This window comes from Nerophis ophidion, linkage group LG01 (assembly GCF_033978795.1).
Source record: "Nerophis ophidion isolate RoL-2023_Sa linkage group LG01, RoL_Noph_v1.0, whole genome shotgun sequence".
Taxonomy (NCBI): domain Eukaryota; kingdom Metazoa; phylum Chordata; class Actinopteri; order Syngnathiformes; family Syngnathidae; genus Nerophis; species Nerophis ophidion.
In genome coordinates, this window is record NC_084611.1 from 58,178,961 (window position 1) to 58,197,463 (window position 18,503).

Genomic DNA, 18,503 nt, shown 5'->3' on the forward strand with positions numbered 1-18,503 from the left:
AGGCAAAGCAAAAGCCATTCAGTTCTTGGATGTATCTTGTCATCAAACGAAAGCCTACACGCGGACTGCCATCTCCTCTTCTCTTGTCAATCATCTCGGCTAGTCTGACCGTCATCCACTTTTGTTGGTGGCAAGTAACCTGGCTAATGCTAGCATTAGCTAACACAGGCAGCTGGAGCACCGGCATGTTCAGCAGTTTAATAAAACTACAGCGTCACCACACCAGCAAAAAGCCACACGGACACCTCAAACTCCCTCGTTGGCCCTGTTACATCTATCGGGGGTCTAGATGCAGGTTTAATCTGTCCTTACCTGGCGACCACAGCTCCATAACATCCCTGTGGTCAGCTGAACATCCCGTCGCGCAACACCTGTGCCATGCAATAAAAGAGGCTTGCTTACCTGGGTATAACTTCCTGAGCAAAGCCCGTACAAACAAACACCATCTTAATGTAACAATAGCTATTATTTACCGTCCTCCAAAACCCCAACCAACATTTATTACAGATATACACAATATCACCATTTAATCCTACAAAAACATTTTGGTTATTGGTGATTTTCCTATTTATATAGTCTCTCCCTCCAATCGACTAGCCACAGAATTTAAAGAAGAATTCGACTGCCTCAACCTCACCCAACGTGTCAATCTCTCTACCTACAATAAAGGCCATACCCTGGACCTAGTTATTACCGACTCCCTTACAGTCACTGAGCGCTACGTATATGACACTGGTGTATCTGACCATCAGGCAATTCAATCAATCCATCGATGTTTATTTATGTAGCCCAAAATTACAAGTGTCTCAAAGGGCTGCAAAAGCCACAACGACATTGTCGGTTCAGAGCCCACAAAAGGGCAAGGAACAACTCACAAGCCAATGGGACATCAATAAGAATGACTATGAGAAACTTTTGAGAGGATCGCAGATGTGGGTGACCAACCCCCCTCTCCCCCCACCCAGGGGAGACCGGATGCAATGGACGTCGAGAGGGTCCAACGTAAAATTGTGAAAGTCCAGTCCATCGTGGATCTAACATAAAAGTGAGAGTCCAGTCCATGGTGGGGCCAGCGGGAAACCATGCCTAGCAGAGACGGGTCAGCAGCGCAGAGATGTCCCCAACCATTCCACACGCAAGCGGTCCACACCCGGGTCCCGACTCAGGACAGCCAGCACTTCATCCATCGTCACCGGACTTGTGACCCCCCCCCCCTCCACAAAGGACAGGAAACTAAATAAAATGTATTCTGGCTCTTTCAGTCATCATCTCCAGTTTCTTCTTCCATCTACAGCCTCCAATTTTGTGGATTTTTACAATAAAAGTCTATTCTTCATCATGGACTTCAATGCACCATTGAGAAAATGGACAACCTCCTTCTCCCAAACTGCCCCATGGTACACAAGGGAACTAAGGCAAATGAAAAGGTCAGGCCGTGTCCTGGAGCGAGCCAGCGTAAGATCAGGCCTGAATGTGCATAAATTGGCCTAAGGACGACCTCATAGGACTTACGTAAAAGCCCTTTCTGTGTTCAGGTCACAACACTATTCCACAATCATCAACAATAACCCAGGTAACTCCAAGCAGCTCTTCTCTAAAGTAAGTCAAATTCTCAAACCTCAGATCGCCCGATACTACACTCATACGGACAATAATTGCAACAAGTTCCTTGAATTTTTCACCTCCAAAACTGACAATATCCGCTCATTTATCATACAAATGCATAGTCACATTCAAGACATCCCAGCAATGGAATGGTAACGGAAAGGTTGTGTGTTTTGAGCTGAGGAGAAGGGAGGGGGATCAATGAAGCATGTGCATCATTTGGCTCGTCAGATGATGTACTCGACCTCCTGCTGCGTTGTAGGGATGAAATGTGAGAAATGTTGTGTGCTGAAAGTCACAACATTTCTCACATTTCATCCCTACAACGTAGCCATACAGCAGGAGGTCGAGTAGATCATCTGAAGAGCCAAACCATCCACATGCTCCATTGATCCCCCTCCCTTCTCCTCTGCTCAAAACACACAACCTTTCCATTACCCCTCTCATACAAAAATAATTAATCTTTCTCTCCAAACAGCACAATGTTTCTCCCTCCCTTAAAACTGCAACCTAAGACCCAATCCCTTTGTCAAATTACCGACCCTTTTCAAATCTTCTATTCATTTCCAAAACCCTAGAAAAAGTTGTTTCCATCCAGCTTCACAACCACCTCAAATCCAAATCACCTTTATGAAAAATTCCAATCCGGTTTTCGCCTCTCCCGCAGCACAGAAACAGCTGTCATCAGAGTCACTATGGATCTGCTGATGGCCTTTGACTCCTGCTTCTACATCGCTCCTCATTTTTCTCGACCTCTCTGCACTCATCGAGGGTGGACGCTCGCCTTTCCTCTCCCTTATCTCTCCTGCTTGCTTTTTTGTCTTGTCTTTACTTTTTTGTTGCCTCATTTTGCACTGCTCTCCAAATCAACACTGGAACTATGTAACTGGTCTCAACGAAATTGACAAGATCTTGGGTTGCGGGGAACCTGCTTGTTGTGATGGACACACGACAGACTCTTGGAAGAAGAAGGAGTGCCGTGTGCCTGGCGATCCATTTCAGTCGAGGACGTAAAGACATCTATCTATTCGGAATGATGACAACAGGACATCTGCTGATTGGAGTAAGCGTTTCTCTGGTTTGTCCACAAATTGGAAGTTGTTGGCAGTCTTCAAAGTACCCCAGAGCTGCCACAAATAATTGGAGGATGTGGGAAGAACTGTGGACACTTTGTGATTTGGATCACATCGGACAGTCTTCCCCGCAGGATTTTGAAGATCAGTCATGGATAATTTATATTGAAAAGCCAATTTTATTTTCACTCGTATACAAAACATTCTAACTTAGATCGTTTCTCTGGCTTTGAGACTCTCCCGAAGGGCAGTGCGGCAAAGACACAACAAACTCCCTTCTTGTCTCTCATGGACACACACTTGTTGTTGACTTTGGACTAGCAACTGCACAACATCAAGGCCGCGGAACAGAGACTCATTGCGGGCTTACACACAAACATGCATCCACAAAAATATACGCCACACACATACATACATATCCCCCCGCAAAAAAAGCCAACGCCCTCGACGAAAATCCCATAGGGGTGATGAAAGGATGGTCAGCGCTTGAGAGCTGCAGCCTACCACCATGACCCCTCACTCCCTTCCCTCTGTTGCTAGATATCTCAAGATGTATGTTGTAATATGTATATGTGCTTTGCTATGGAGGTTTTATTCCCACAACAGACTGGGCCCCCTTAGGAGCCCAGTCTAGATTGTATTTTTTTACTCATCTTTCCCTTGCGTTTTACCTTTTTCCCCATCTTTTACGGGGCACCTTGTGGCGACCCATCAGCATTCCTGTTCTGTAACCCTGTACACTGTTTGTCTAATCTTAAACGGGTTTGTGCTGAAAACAAGGCTTTGATGTACCTGTGCAATGACAATAAAGACCTATCCTATCCTATCTGCTACATTCGACACCATTGACCACAACATCCTCCTCCACCGTCTTCAGATTTTAAATAGAACTCTCCAACACTGTCCTTCACTGGTTCCGCTCCTACCTTACTGACAGGGCCGAGCACAAGGTCCTGGTGGATGCTAAACACTGTCACCTGTGGGAACCTCCATGGCTCCGTGCTCGGTCCAACCGTCTTCACCATCTACATGCCTCCCCTCGGGTGTGTCGTCAACAGAAATTAATTTCCACTGCTTTGCTGACGACACACAAGGTTTCCCCCCCTCTGGGGTCCCCTTCTTCCAATATTGCATGTCTCAGCGCCTGTCTGGAGGAGATAAACGCTTGAATGAGTAAAAAATGTCTGCAATAGAACGGCCCAAAAACAAAAGCCATCCAAACCGGTACTCCTCAACAACTCCGTTTTTCCTACATAACCTCACTTTAATTTTCTTCTCTCTCCCTCCGCCCCTCCCTCTCTCTTTCAGCTGCAGAGAAGCTTGTCCGTGCCTTTGTCTCCTCCAGGTTGGATTACTGAAACACACTCCTCATTGGGATCCCTGATAGTAGCCTTCAAAAGTTGCAGTATGTCCAGGACAGTACTGCCAGGGTCCTGATGAGGGTGTGGCAGCATGAGCACATCAACCCCATCCTCTGCACCCTTCACCACCCGCATTGAGTACAAGGTCCTCCTACACACCCACCACAGTCTGCACGGTGATGCCCCCACTTACTTCCCCAACCTCCTCACACCACACACCTCAGCTCGGACCTGGTCAAGTGATCAGCACAGTCTGTTCGCGCCAAGGACACGGCTCAAGGTCATGGGGGACAAAGTTTTTGAAGTTGCCGCTCTCCTTCTGTGGAAAACCCTTTCCGACCACCTCAGAACCCCACGGTGGATGCTTTTAAATAAGGGCTTTTATGATGTATTTACTTTGAGATCCATCGATCCATCCATGTTCTACCCCTTGTCCCTCTCAGGGTAGTGAGATGTATTGTTCAAATGTTAAGTGAAATACAAATAAAATCTACTATACATTTTCCCATATTATTTATGTTACAATAATATGTCACTCTTAATACATTTCTCTGAACCATTTTCTTTACACATTACTCCAAAATAATAGTTGAGTTGTTTGTTGGGTCAGAGCTGGGTAAAATAATGAGATTTTATATATTATATACTCATATTTTTTTAGATTTTGCAATATTGATTAACTGGACATGATATCGGCTGCGGGCAGCATGGTGGAACAGGGGTTAGTGCATGTGCCTCACAATACGAAAGTCCTGAGTAGTCCTGAGTTCAATCCCAGGCTCAAGATCTTTCTGTGTGGAGTTTGCTTTTTCTACACGTGACTTTGTGGGTTCCCTCCGGGTACTCCGGCTTCCTCCCACCTCCAAAGACACGCACCTGGGTATAGGTTGATTGGCAACACTAAATGGGCCCTAGTGTGTGAATGTGAGTGTGAATGTTGTCTGTCTATCTGTGGTGGCCTTGTGATGAGGTGGTGACTTGTACTGGGTGTACCCCACCTTCCACCCGAAAGCAGCTGAGATAGGCTCCAGCACCCTCTGCAACCCCAAAAGGGACAAGTGGTAGGAAATGGATGGATATCGGCACAATCCACCTAGCCCCCTGGTAGTCTTTTGCATGAATCAACAGCAGCAGTATCACACTATGCAAAAGTTGGCTTCTACCAACAAGCTGTTTGGAGCAAAAGAAAATAAACCGAGGGGCTTAATGGCATTACCACCCGATTCTTAGGGGGACATGAAGATGAATTCTGCATTCCATTAATACTTGGAATCTGGAAATTCTAACTGGAACATGAATGACACATTCCATTTATACTGGGAAGTCGGAATTTCTGAGTTCCTAGTGAGAAATTTCAACTGGAACGCTCCTGGAGTAGGATTTCCTACTCGGAAAGTTGGCTTTCAAAGATGGCTGCTCTGAGTGTAAAAGATAATATAAGCTGCTGTAATATCCTTCATTAATAGTTCTTCTGGCTAGTTTTAATTAAACTAAATCAGGCATATATAGATAGATAGATAGTACTTTATTGATTCCTTCTATGTTGTATTGTTGGACATATAAATGTGTATTAGGGTTGTCAAACTATAAGTTCCTTTAATGGCGATCATTTTGTTTACGCGTGTGTGTGATGGGACACAAGTAGGGGATTTTATTGTTTTATGTTTCATTGCCATGCCTCTCTTAGAGTGCTTTTATTGCTGTGGATTTTAATTGCATTTTTTTACACTTTGTGGAATTGGATTGTATATTTAATTGCATGTTTTTTACTCCTTGTGGACGTTGCTTGTATTTTAAGACATTGCCCCTTTTAGGTTGTTGCCCCTAACAACCCAGTACATGTCACTTTGCCCAATCGAACGGCACCTGAAATCAGACACACCTGTGGAGCATTAGGAGGACTGCACACATTTAAAAGGCAAGAACAGGTAAAGGCATGCGGAAGGATCAACAGGCTTTGACAAGAGCGACCGGGTGGAGGCACGCAGGCTGGGGAGGAATCCCCAGGACTACACAGCAGACCCCGCAGGCTACCAGAGCGAACCCCAAGAAGCCCACAACACGCAGGGGCAGAAAAAACTCTGCCTACGAAGTAAGTGTTGTGCATAGTGGATCTGTGGGGGTGTTCAACTGCCTTGGGCTGTGGGGCTTGCGGGCTCGTGTGTTGTGCGCTGGCTGTGTGACTCTGTGGGCAGGAGCGATCGGGACCCAGAGACCTGCGGTGACCCCGGGAGCGACCGATTGTAATAAAGTGTAAACAAGTATAATTATCTTTCCTTATTTTGGGACGGTTGCTCTCACTACATTGGGTTCTTAATATTTATATTTGTTTTAAGCAAAATGTTATTAGATTTTAATATTCTACCACTGTGGTCCATTACACGCGATTAACGTTTTAAACCCTATGCCCGTTCTGTAGTTAGGGGAAATTTGAAATGGTATTCAGTTACTGTTAAGCCATAAGGCTTGAAAATAGCTAGTAGAACTGCACAAAGAAAGGGGGACCTTATGGAAATTTCAGATCCAAAGCCATGGCAAGTTGTTCTCCGGACAAGACGAGACCATTTTACCTTTATTCGCCGTGAGACGACATAATTGGAGTGAATGCTGACCGCGCATTCCTGCTTGAAGTGAGGAGAATCTTCACATCCGTGTTTGGATTACAGTTAAGTGCGTTGAAAACAAATTTATTCGGGACCCTTTGGGACGGTGTGACAAGGGGTGGCACTTTGTGACTTATGTGGTGCTTTTTTGTGGACTTCTGGATCTGCCTGCCGGGAGCCTTTTGGCCATTGAGACCATCTGCTGGGTCTCTGCCACACCAGTGTCTGTTTGGAGAGACTGGAGGAGATGCAGATGAAGAGACAAGGCTACGGAGCAGTACTGAGCGCTGGGATGGACAAACTTCACAGCGTCTTGGCTGAATGAGCAGGTATCGGACACCTCAGTCTCCTTAGACGTATCCTCGCTCATCCATGCGGACTGGATACAGCCGAGAGTGGAGTCGATTCTCTTGGTTGCTTTGTTGGGTCTGCTCCTGTCTCTGGCCATGCTCCATCCACCCTAGCAAACGATGGCGTGGAACACCGCAGAGGCCACCGCAGTGTATATGTTTCTTTTACTTTTTATTCATAGCTGTATGTAGAAGTGACTGGTTATATCAGCTCTGCTCTTTTAATGTCTTTAATGTCCTTGTGTTTTTTGATCTTTCCCTCTTACACATATATACAAACCCGGTTTCCATATGAATTGGTAAATTGTGTTAGATGTAAATATAAACGGAATACAATGATTTTCAAATCATTTTCAACCCATATTCAGTTGAACATGCTACAAAGACAAGATATTAGTTCAGTCGCTATTCTTATGTTGAAGTGGCAAATTGAGCTTTTCTCACCTATTGGTTACTTGCTGTTGTACAAACCCTGTTTCCTTCTGAGTTGGGAAATTGTGTTGGATGTAAATATAAATGGAATGCAATGATTTGCAAACCCTTTTCAACCCATATTCACTTGAATATGCTACAAAGACAAGATATTTGATGTTCAAACTGATAAACGTTTTTTCTTTGCAAATAATCATTAACTTTAGAATTTGATGGCAACAACACGTGACAAACTATTTGGGAAATGTGGCAATAGATACTGATAAAGTTGAGGAATGTTCATCAAACACTTATCTGGAACATCACACAGGTGTGCAGGTTAATTGGGAACAGGTGGATGCCATGATTGGGTATAAAAACAACTTCCCAAAAAATGTTCAGTCTTTCACAAGAAAGGACGAGGCGAGGTACACCCCTTTGTCCACAACTGCAAAAGCAAATAGTCAAACAGTTTAAGAACAATGTTTCTTAAAGTGCAATTGCAAGAAATTTGGGGATTTCAACATCTACGGTCCATAATATCATCAAAAGGTTCAGACAATCCGGAGAAATCACTCCACGTAAGCGGCATGGCCGCAAACCAACATTGAATGACCGTGACCTTTGATACCTCAAACGGCACTGTCTCAAAAACCGACATCAATCTCTAAAGTATATCACCACATGGGCTCAGGAACACTTCAGAAAACTGCTGTCACTAAATAAAATTGGTTGCTACATCTGTAAGTGCAAGTTTAAGCTCTACTACGCAAAGCAAAAGCCATTTATCAACAACATCCAGAAACGCCGCTGGCTTCTCTTGACCCGAGATCATCTAAGATGGACTCATGCAAAGTGGAAAAGTGTTCTGTGGTCTGACGAGTCCACATTTCAAATTGTTTTTGGATATATTGGACATCGTGTCAACTGGACCAAAAGGGAAGCGAATCATCCAGACTGTTATCGACGCAAAGTTCAAAAGCCAGCATCTGTGATGGTATGGGGGTGCATTAGTGCCCAAGGCATGGGTAACTTACACATCTGTGAAGACACCATTAATGCTGAAAGGTACATACAGGTTTTGGAACAACATATGCTGCCATCTAAACGCCGTCTTTTTCATGGACACCCCTGCTTATTTCAGCAAGACAATGCCGAAACCACATTCAACACGTGTTGCAACAGCGTGGCTTCGTAAAAAAAGAGTGCGGGTAATATCCTGGCCCGCTCGCAGTCCAGACCTGTCTCCCATAGAAAATGTGTGGCGCATCATGTAGCGTAAAATACGACAGCGGAGACCCCGGACAGTTGAACGACTGAAGCTCTACATAAAACAAGAATGGGAAAGAATTCCACTTTCAAAGCTTCAACAATTAGTTTCCTCAGTTCCCAATAGTTTATTGAGTGTTATTAAAAGAAACGGTGATGTAACACAGTGGTGAACATGCCCTTTCCCAACTACTGTGGCACGTGTTGCAGCCATGAAATTCTAACTTAATTATTATTTGCAAAATAATAATAATGATTGTTTACCTATATCTCACTTTTTTTGTAAGGGGCGCTGGAGGTTGTCTTACCCGTCAGCGATCCTGTTCTGTCTCCCTGTAATGTTTGTCTGATCTTGAATGGGATTGTGCTGAAAACTTCAATTTCCGCTAAGGGATTAATAAAGTATTTCTGATTCTGATTCTGAATATATAGATTGTTACTCAACTGCATTAGTAAAATGGAATACAAGCTCAGCAGAAACAAAGACGGTAGAGAAAAAATCCAAAGTCACTTGTATCGGAGATTTTTGTCAAAACAAGTCTTTTCTCACACCAATCACATACGTCCAGTTGGTGGCTTCACATCCGGTCTAACCGACAAAACAAGGAAAAATCGTCTCACAAAAGATCATAGTATTCTGTTACTCTTCTGATATTTCTACCTAATTAAATGTTATTAAGTGCATTTTAATTATCTAGACTTCTTCTCTGTTACCACTTAGACTAGGTTTAATACTGCAGGCCTGCTACTGGCAAGGCAACTTTATAGCACATTTACGGCAGTTTTTAAATTGAACCAAAGTGCTTTACAGGTTAAAAAGCATAGAGCAAAAAACAAGAACATAAACAATGAATGAGCTAAACAAGATAGTGCAAAAGCGATACGGTAAAAGGGGTCGAATAAAGAGTTAAAACATTTCAAAATAAAAATAATAAATCAATCAATGTTTACTTATATAGCCCTAAATCACTAGTGTATCAAAGGGCTGCACAAACCACAACACAAACCACTATGACATCCTCGGTAGGCCCACATAAGGGCAAGGAAAACTCACACCCAGTGGGACATCGGTGACAATGATGACTATGAGAACCTTGGAGAGGACGAAAGCAATGGATGTCGAGCGGGTCCTAACATGATACTGTGAAAGTTCAATCCATAGTGGATCCAGCACAGCCGTGAGAGTCCAGTCCAAAGCGGATCCAATGCAGCAGCGAGAGTCCCGTCCACAACGGAGCCAGCAGGAAATCATCCCAAGCGGAGGCGGATCAGCAGCGCAGGGATGTCCCAAGCCGATACACAGTCAAGCGGTCCATCCTGGGTCCCGACTCTGGACGAGCGGTCCATCCTGGGTCCCGACTCTGGATAATCATAATAAAAGTGCGTCAAATTGAAAAATAAAAAATAAATAAATAAAGCGAAGGTGGTTGAGGGGGGACTAGACCTAGTGGGCGGACTCAGCTCAGGTCAAAGGCCAGCGAGAAGAGGTAGGTCTTAAGAAGGGTGTTGAAGACCCCCAGGCTCTGGGCTGACCTAATGTGGAGGGGAAGGCTGTTGGCACTGGTTCCAACGCTGGAGCCCACGCCGGCACCTGCTCCTCGACCGGCATCAGCGTCTGCTCCTCGGCCGCGGCACCAGCGTCTACTCCTCGGCCGGCACCAGCGTCTGCTCCTCGGCCGTCACCTGCATCTGCTCCTCGGCCGTCTCCTACGTCAGTGCCTGCTTTGGCAGCAGCCCCTGCACCTTCATCTGCTGCTCGCAGGCCTACTTCGGCACGCCCGCCTCCACGTCGGCCTCGGGTGTGGCCGTACCCTGGGCGTCCTCCTCGCGGGACGCATCCACCTCCACGTCGGCCACGGGTGTGGCCGTACCCTGGGCGTCCTCCTCATAGGACGCACCCATCTCCTCGTCGACCACGGATGTGGCCGTAACCTGGGCGTCCTCCTCACAGGACGCACCCATCTCCTCGTCGACCACGGATGTAGCCTCTACGAGGTCAGCCGCCAAGACTTCTGCGGCAGCGGCGTTCCATCCGCCGCCGCCACCTGTCGTGTCCTCGGTGGATTCGGGGACACAGGACTTAACGACCCTCCACCATATCAATCAGTGAATCAAAGGGCTGCACCAACCACAACACAAACCACAACGACATCCTCGGTAGAGACCGGCGTCCTACCTCCGCCATCCCTTCACTTTTGGACTGTCTTGTTGTTGTTCTTTGTATATGTTTTTTGGGACATCTGGGATCAGTCCCTTAAGGGACTGATCCCAGATTTATTGAAGTATTATTCAATAAATGTATTTACAAAGGATTTTTGAAATGTTGCTATTTTTAGAATATTTTGAAAATATCTCGTGTACCCCTTGGCATACCTTCAAGGACCTCCAGGGGTACGTATACCCCATTTGAGAACCACTGACCTAGACCACTGCCAATTGAGACTGGAGATGTTTCGCCAAAGAAGATGATCTCGGTCTTGCTCATATTAAGGTTGAGGAAGTTAGCATTCATCCATGCTTTGATGTCAGTCAGACAGTAAAGCAGTGGCTGAAGTGTGACCTGTCCTGTGGCCTTAAGAGGTACACTGTAAAAACTGAATTCTAAGTAAGATTCAATATCTCAAATAAGGGTGATTTTTGCTTATTTTCTGTGGGATAAGATAATTCTTCTCACTAAGCAGATTTTATGTGAGAGTGTTTTACTTGTTTTAAAGGTTTTGGTCCTAAATGATCTCAGTAAGATATTACAGCTTGTAGCTGAGATTTGATGACCTGTATTGAGTAAAACATGCTTGAAACTAGACTATCAATTGTTACAAAGCTGTGTCATCAACACTCACACGAATAAAACTACTTTTTTAAAGTAATCATTTCTTATTTCAAGCATGAAAAAAGAAATTTGGACTTTCCCACAATTGTGTCTCATAATTAAAACAGATGACAGCCAAATGGACTTTGCTGTTTTATTTTCAATGAAACAATAGAAAATACATACTCATAAAGTAGTACAGTTGGCACAGTACTGTAAACTGTCAATTAATATTTAAACATTTAACGTGACATTTCTCACAATTTTGAACAGAAATAGTTCATGCACATTCAGATAAATTCTTCAAAATTACAATTAAAAAAAGCACGCACTTGGCATGATGATGTCATGTTATCGATGGAGAAATGCATATTTAGACCATATAAATTTCCTGAGCGGCTAGGAGACCCCGAGAGTAACAAGCGGTTGCCTTGTTGGCTTTCCGTCAAGAACAATAGATTAGATTTTAGTGTAAGTTTGCTGGTTTCAAGAAATGTAATGTCGAGCGCATATCATTATGTCAAAATAATGGCACTAACATTTATTCAATTTAAGAATGTTTTTCAACATATTGGGCAAAATGGGCTCATACTTTTTTTTTCTCCCAAGAAAAGTGCACTTGTTATTAGTGAGAATATACTTACTTTTTCGATGCTAGACAGGTCTGTACTGCAGGCGGGCCAGGAAAGTACCCGCACTCTTTTTTTACGAAGCCACGCTGTTGTAACACGAGCTGAACGTGGCTTGGCATTGTCTTGCTGAAATAAGCAGGGGCATCCATGAAAAAGACGGCGCATAGATGGCAGCATATGTTGTTCCAAAACCTGTATGTACCTTTCAGCATTAATGGTGCCGTCACAGATGTGTAAGTTACACATGCCTTGGGTACTAATGCACCCCCATACCATCACAGATGCTGGATTTTGAACTTTGCGTCGATAACAGTCTGGATGGTTCGCTTCCCCTTTGGTCCGGATGACACGATGTCGAATATTTCCGAAAACAATTTAAAATGTAGACCCGTCAGACCACTTTTTTCCACTTTGCATCAGTCCATCTTAGATGATCTCGGGTCCAGCGAAGCCAGCGGCTTCTCTGGATGTAGTTGTTGATGTTTAGACGGCGCGGCGCTGTGGGCAGAGTGGCCGTGCTCTACCCGAGGGTCCCTGATTCAATCCCCACCTAGTACCAACCTTGTCACGTCCGTTGTGTCCTGAGCAAGACACTTCACCCTTGCTCCTGATGGGTGCTGATTAGCGCCTTGCATGTCAGCTCCCGCCATCAGTGTGTGAATGTGTGTGTGAATGGGTAAATGTGGAAGTCGTGTCAAAGCGCCTTAAGTACCTTGAAGGTAGAAAAGCGCTATACAAGTACAACCCCTTTATCATTTATAAATGGCTCTCCCTTTGCATAGTAGAGCTTTAACTTGCACTTACAGATGTAGCGACTAACTGTATTTAGTGACAGTGGTTTTCTGAAGTGTTCTTTACCCCATGTGGTGAAATCCTTTAGAGATCGATGTCGGTTTTTGATACAGTGCTGTCTGAGTTATTGAAGGTCAGGGTCATTCAAAGTTGTTTTCCTGCCATGCTGCTTATGTGGAGTCATTTCTCCAGATTCTTTGAACCATTTGATGATATTATGGACTGTAGAAGTTGAAATCCCTAAATTTCTTGCAATTGTACTTTGAGAAACGTTTTTAAACTGTTTGACTATTTGCTCACGCAGTTGTGGACAAAGGGGTGTACCTCGCCCCATCCTTTCTTGTGAAAGACTGTGCATTTTTGGGGAAGCTGTTTTTATACCCAATCATGGCACCCGCCTGTTCCCAATTAGCCTGCACACCTGTGGGATGTTCCAAATAAGTGTTTGATGAGCATTCCTCAAGTTTATCAGTATTTATTGCCACCTTTCCCATCTTCTTTAGAACGTGTTGCTGGCATCAAATTCACAAGTTAATGGTTATTTGCAAAAAAAAAAAAATGTTTATCAGTTTGAACATCATATATGTTGTCTTTGTAGCATATTCAACTGAATATGGGTTGAAAATAATTTGTAAATCATTGTATTCCGTTTATATTTACATCTAAGACAATTTCCCAACTCATATGGAAACGGGGTTTGTAGTTACATCACTATGAGGTCGTTGACGTTTTAGAAACATAAGCGGCAGTTCAGCTCGGTCACAGTTCTTGAGGTGAAGGCTAATTAACTTTTAGCGTAACGTTAGCTCATTTTGCGGTGTGTGTGCGTGCGTGTGTTACGGAGAGCAAAGCCCTGTCTGTCTGAGAGAAAGACAAGCCTTATTGACCAACAGTTAACAACTGAGTTATTTCACTCTACCTTTTTCTTTGTTGATTGAGCTGTGTTGAAGCAGCAAAAAAGGACAATCTGTTAAATGAGAGTTTCCTGAAGCTGTTTCTGATAGCTGATATAAAAAATGTAACTGCATCATGAAGCCTACATGAACTCCATGGTGTTCAGGGATGAATAGTTTCTCGTTTTGCTATTGTACTATTGTTTCAGTTATAGTTACATTGATCAATAGTAATGTAGCAGCTTAGTTTTGAATGGCAGGGTCCCTGCTGTCACATGTTGATAAAAATATAACATTTACATAATAAAAATCAACTACAGGCTTCCCCAATTCTGTAATAAATTAAGCATGATGAGTTGAGCATATGTCAGCATGTGGCTCCACTTTTAACTCTTTTTTTCAAACGCTTATCGCAAACGCTTACTTACAGTAAGTCATTAATTTGACTTTGTAAGTCATTATTTTGACTTAGTAAGCCATTATTTTACATACTTAGTATCTCAGGAAACTAGGACTGTTTTGTTTTTACTTTACGGAAAAAATATCCATTCAGCAAATGGAGCGGAAAACACAACCAAAACTTGTAGGCTTCTTCACGCGACTAAGCCGACCTACTTCACCGCAGTCTGTAGTCTGTTGCCCCCCAGGCTGTTGTGGCAGCGACAAGGTGGAGACATGATGGCGACATGCGGAGTTGCACCGATCCATACACCCACCTAACCCTTTCCCCGGTCCCCTGCACCTGGAGAGTCACCACCTTAACTAACAAATTTTCTGGAGGAAACAGTGAAATGATTCAACTATTTTAGTAACAGTAGAAATAATGAACAAAATGTCACCTACTGACTTGTTCTAAAACACCAATGAAAATGAAATGTAGCACTTAAACAGGCAATGATGCAAAAGTCGTCACATCTGCCACAATCATGAGTGTTCTTCATTGTGTATTCCACGTCTTCCATGTCAAGAGCAGTTTTGATTTGGGCTTACATGGTAAACAACTAAAAATTTATGTTTTGGGCATTGTTTTATCCAGACGCTTACATTCGTCCAAATGTGGCCAAGTAGACGACACACTGTAGGTTTCCTGAACGTCGTCTACATCACTAAAAGAACAATCTAAGGGAGAGAATCCCTCTGCCATCTTCCACTATTTTTTTAATATATAAATCGCCCGCTTAAAAATTTCCATCTTCTCTTCTCCGACTCTCTTGTTGTCATTTGTGATTGTGGATGTCTGTTGGGATTTCCCTAACTAGTTTGATGACCCGCCCTATCTTGCCTCTGATTGGCCTGCCTGTAATGTTTTGCCCTAATCTTAACCAATCGTGAGTCATCTGTTACGATACCAGGTTCGTGACGATGCCGGAGGTCGTCTTTCCAGGATGCGGAAGAACATCAGGAAACAGCTTGACGGTAAGAAAAATTATCAATTCCATAAATCACCACAAAAATACGTAGCGCAGTGCCCACGGCACAAAAAACAAGAATGGCTTAGCCAAACGGGAGCTAGACCTAAACACTAGCACAATGAATTGATTAACGTGGAACCCGACTTTAACAAGTTGAAAAACTTATTCGGGTGTTACCATTTAGTGGTCAATTGTACAGAATATGTACTGTACTGTGCAATCTACTAACAAAAGTTTCAATCAATCAATCAATCAATCAATCAATCAATCAATCAATCAATCAATCAATCAGGAACGGAACGGAACTTGTTACATGAGATCAAACAAAAGCACCAGACCGAGTGAGGCGAAAGGCAGGACTAACTAGCTCTCTGATTAGTGTCCAGGAACAGGTGAGCATCCCGAACACTAATCAGAGGCAGGTGACACTAATCAGCACCCATGAAAACCAAAGAAACACAAAACAGGGGTGCTTAAACAGAAATTAAACAACAACTGAATCAAAACCTAAATAACCTAACGAATCATGACATCATCATAGTAAACCAACTAACCAATCGTGGATTTTCATATACGTGAACCAACCAATAATCATTGATGATTCCCGTATATTTTGTCCCCTGATTGTGGCGTTGGATTGCTACGTAGCTTTGATTTTTAAGTTAATAATTTGTAATGAAAAACCGTAGTTTTTACCACAGGCCAAAACAAAAACCATACTCATTATGGGAAAACTTTAGAATGGCAAAGAGATCGATCATATATATTAGGGCTGCGAATCTTTGGGTGTCCCATGAATCGATTGAATATCGATTCTTGGGGTCGCGATTCGATAATATATAAATTTTTTCGATTCAATTCGATTCTCGATTCCAAAGCGATATTTTTCCGATTCAAAACGATTCTGTATTCATTCAATACATGGGATTTTAGCAGGATCTACCCCAGTTTGCTGACATGCAAGCAGAGTAGTAGATTTTTTTTAAAGAAAAAGCTTTTATAATTATAAAGGACAATGTTTTATCAACTGATTACAATAATGTAAATTTGTTTTAACTATTAAACGAACCAAAAATATGACTTATTTTATCTTTGTGAAAACATTGGACACAGTGTGTTGTCAAGCTTATGAGATGCGATGCAAGTGTAAGCCACTGTGACACTATTTTTTTTTTTTTATTATAAATGTCTAATGATAATGTCAATGAGGGATTTTTAATCACTGCAATGCTGAAATTACAACTAATATTGATACTGTTGTTGATAATATTCTTTTTTCTTTCACTACTTTTGGTTTGTTCTGTGTTGTGTTTGTGTCTTCTCTCAATTGATCTGTTTATTGCAGTTCTGAGTATAGCTGGGTCAGGTTTGGTTTTAGAATTGGTTTGCATTTTTATGGTATTGCTGTTTAGTGGTTTGTTGGATTAATAAAAAAAAATGGATTTTTAAAAAATGAGAATCGATTCTGAATCGCACAACGTATTTGAATCGATTTTTCCCCACATCCCTAATATATATATATATATATATATATATATGTATATATATATATATATATATATATATATATATATATATATATATATATATATATATATAAATACTGTATATATATATATATATATATATATAAATATATATATATATAAATATATTGTGATGAGGTGGCGACTTGTCCAGGGTGTACACCGCCTTCCGCCCGTTTGTAGCTGAGATCGGCACCAGCGCCCCCCGCGACCCCAAAGGGAATAAGCGGTAGGAAATGGATGGATATATATATATATATATATATATATATATATATATATATATGTACACAAACCCCGTTTCCATATGAGTTGGGAAATTGTGTTAGATGTAAATATAAACAGAATACAATGATTTGCAAATCATTTTCAACCCATATTCAGTTGAATATGCTACAAAGACAACATATTTGATGTTCAAACTGATAAACATTTTTTTTTTTGCAAATAATCATTAACTTTAGAATTTGATGCCAGCAACACGTGACAAAGAAGTTGGGAAAGGTAGCAATAAATACTGATAAAGTGGGGGAATTGTTATCAAACACTTATTTGGAACATCCCACAGGTGTGCAGGCTAATTGGGAACAGGTGGGTGCCATGATTGGGTAAAAAAACAGCTTTCCAAAAAATGTTCAGTTTTTCATAAGAAAGGACGGGGCGAGGTACAACCCTTTGTCCACAACTGCGTGAGCAAATAGTCAAACAGTTTAAGAACAACGTTTGCAATTCCAAGAAATTTGTCACCACCTACTGCCACCTTGTTGTTCGTATTCAGTTTTCCTCTGTTGGTGCAGTTGACCTTGTTGACCTTCATTGCATTTCTCTTTCCCCTTAGAGTTCCTGTTTCCCTGATAGTGGGCGGAGTTGTGAAATGCGCACAGCTGCTTCCCACTTACCCGGATGATATTTAAGCAGCAACCTGGGAGCTGGATGGCACTTGGTGATTCCACTCCTTGGCTCTCCACTCTTGATGACTTCCATGTTTCGTGCTGCTTGTTATCCTGGCCGCTCCCTGTGCCATCCAGCTTGGTGTCTACGTCAGCAGTTGCACGTCTTGCAACTCCAACCCAAGTTTGTTCTAGTTTTATATAATAGTTTTTGTTTTTTCCACGGTGCCCATTTTGAGTTCTCCTTTTTGCACCGTCGCCTTTTGTTCTCTCCTGTGAGGAGCACCTTTTTGTGGGTACGCTACCCAAGTAAAGAACTGTTCGACTTACCTCTTGTCTGTCTGCATCTTTGGGTTCCTCTTAAACTGTGTTATGCCAAGCCATGACAAAATTTAGGGATTTCAACATCCACGGTCCATAATATCATCAAAAATTTCAAAGAATCTGGAGAAATCACTCCACGTAAGTGGCATGGCCGGAAACCAAGATTGAAAGACCATGACGTTCGATCCCTCAGACAACACTTTATCAAAAACCGATATCAATCTCTAAAGGATATCACCACATAGGCTCAGGAACACTTCAGAAAACCATTGTCACTAAATACAGTTGGTCGCTACATCTGTAAGTGCAAGTTAAAACTCTACTATGCAATTTGAAAGCCATTTATCAACAACATCCAGAAATGCCGCCGGCTTGTCTGGGCCCGAGATCATTTAAGATGGACTGATGCAAAGTAGAAAAGTGTTATGTGGTCTGACGAGTCCACGTTTCAAATTGTTTTTGGAAATATTCGACATCGACGCAAAATTCAAAAGCTAGTATCTGTGATGGTATGGAGGTGCATTAGTGCCCAAAGCATGGGTAACTTACACAT

General features: G+C 42.6%; 1 protein-coding gene across 1 annotated transcript in view; it reads left to right on the top strand.

Moving 5' to 3' along the window:
• Positions 1-5,958: 5,958 nt before the first annotated feature.
• Positions 5,959-18,503, top strand: part of LOC133557529 (SWI/SNF-related matrix-associated actin-dependent regulator of chromatin subfamily E member 1-like) — a 67,487-nt gene continuing 54,942 nt past the window's right edge. Inside the window, exons 1-3 of the mRNA XM_061908065.1 lie at positions 5,959-6,131; positions 15,151-15,214; positions 17,575-17,810. The gene's annotated coding sequence lies outside the window, so the exon portion shown is untranslated. The remainder of the gene's footprint in view (positions 6,132-15,150; positions 15,215-17,574; positions 17,811-18,503) is intronic.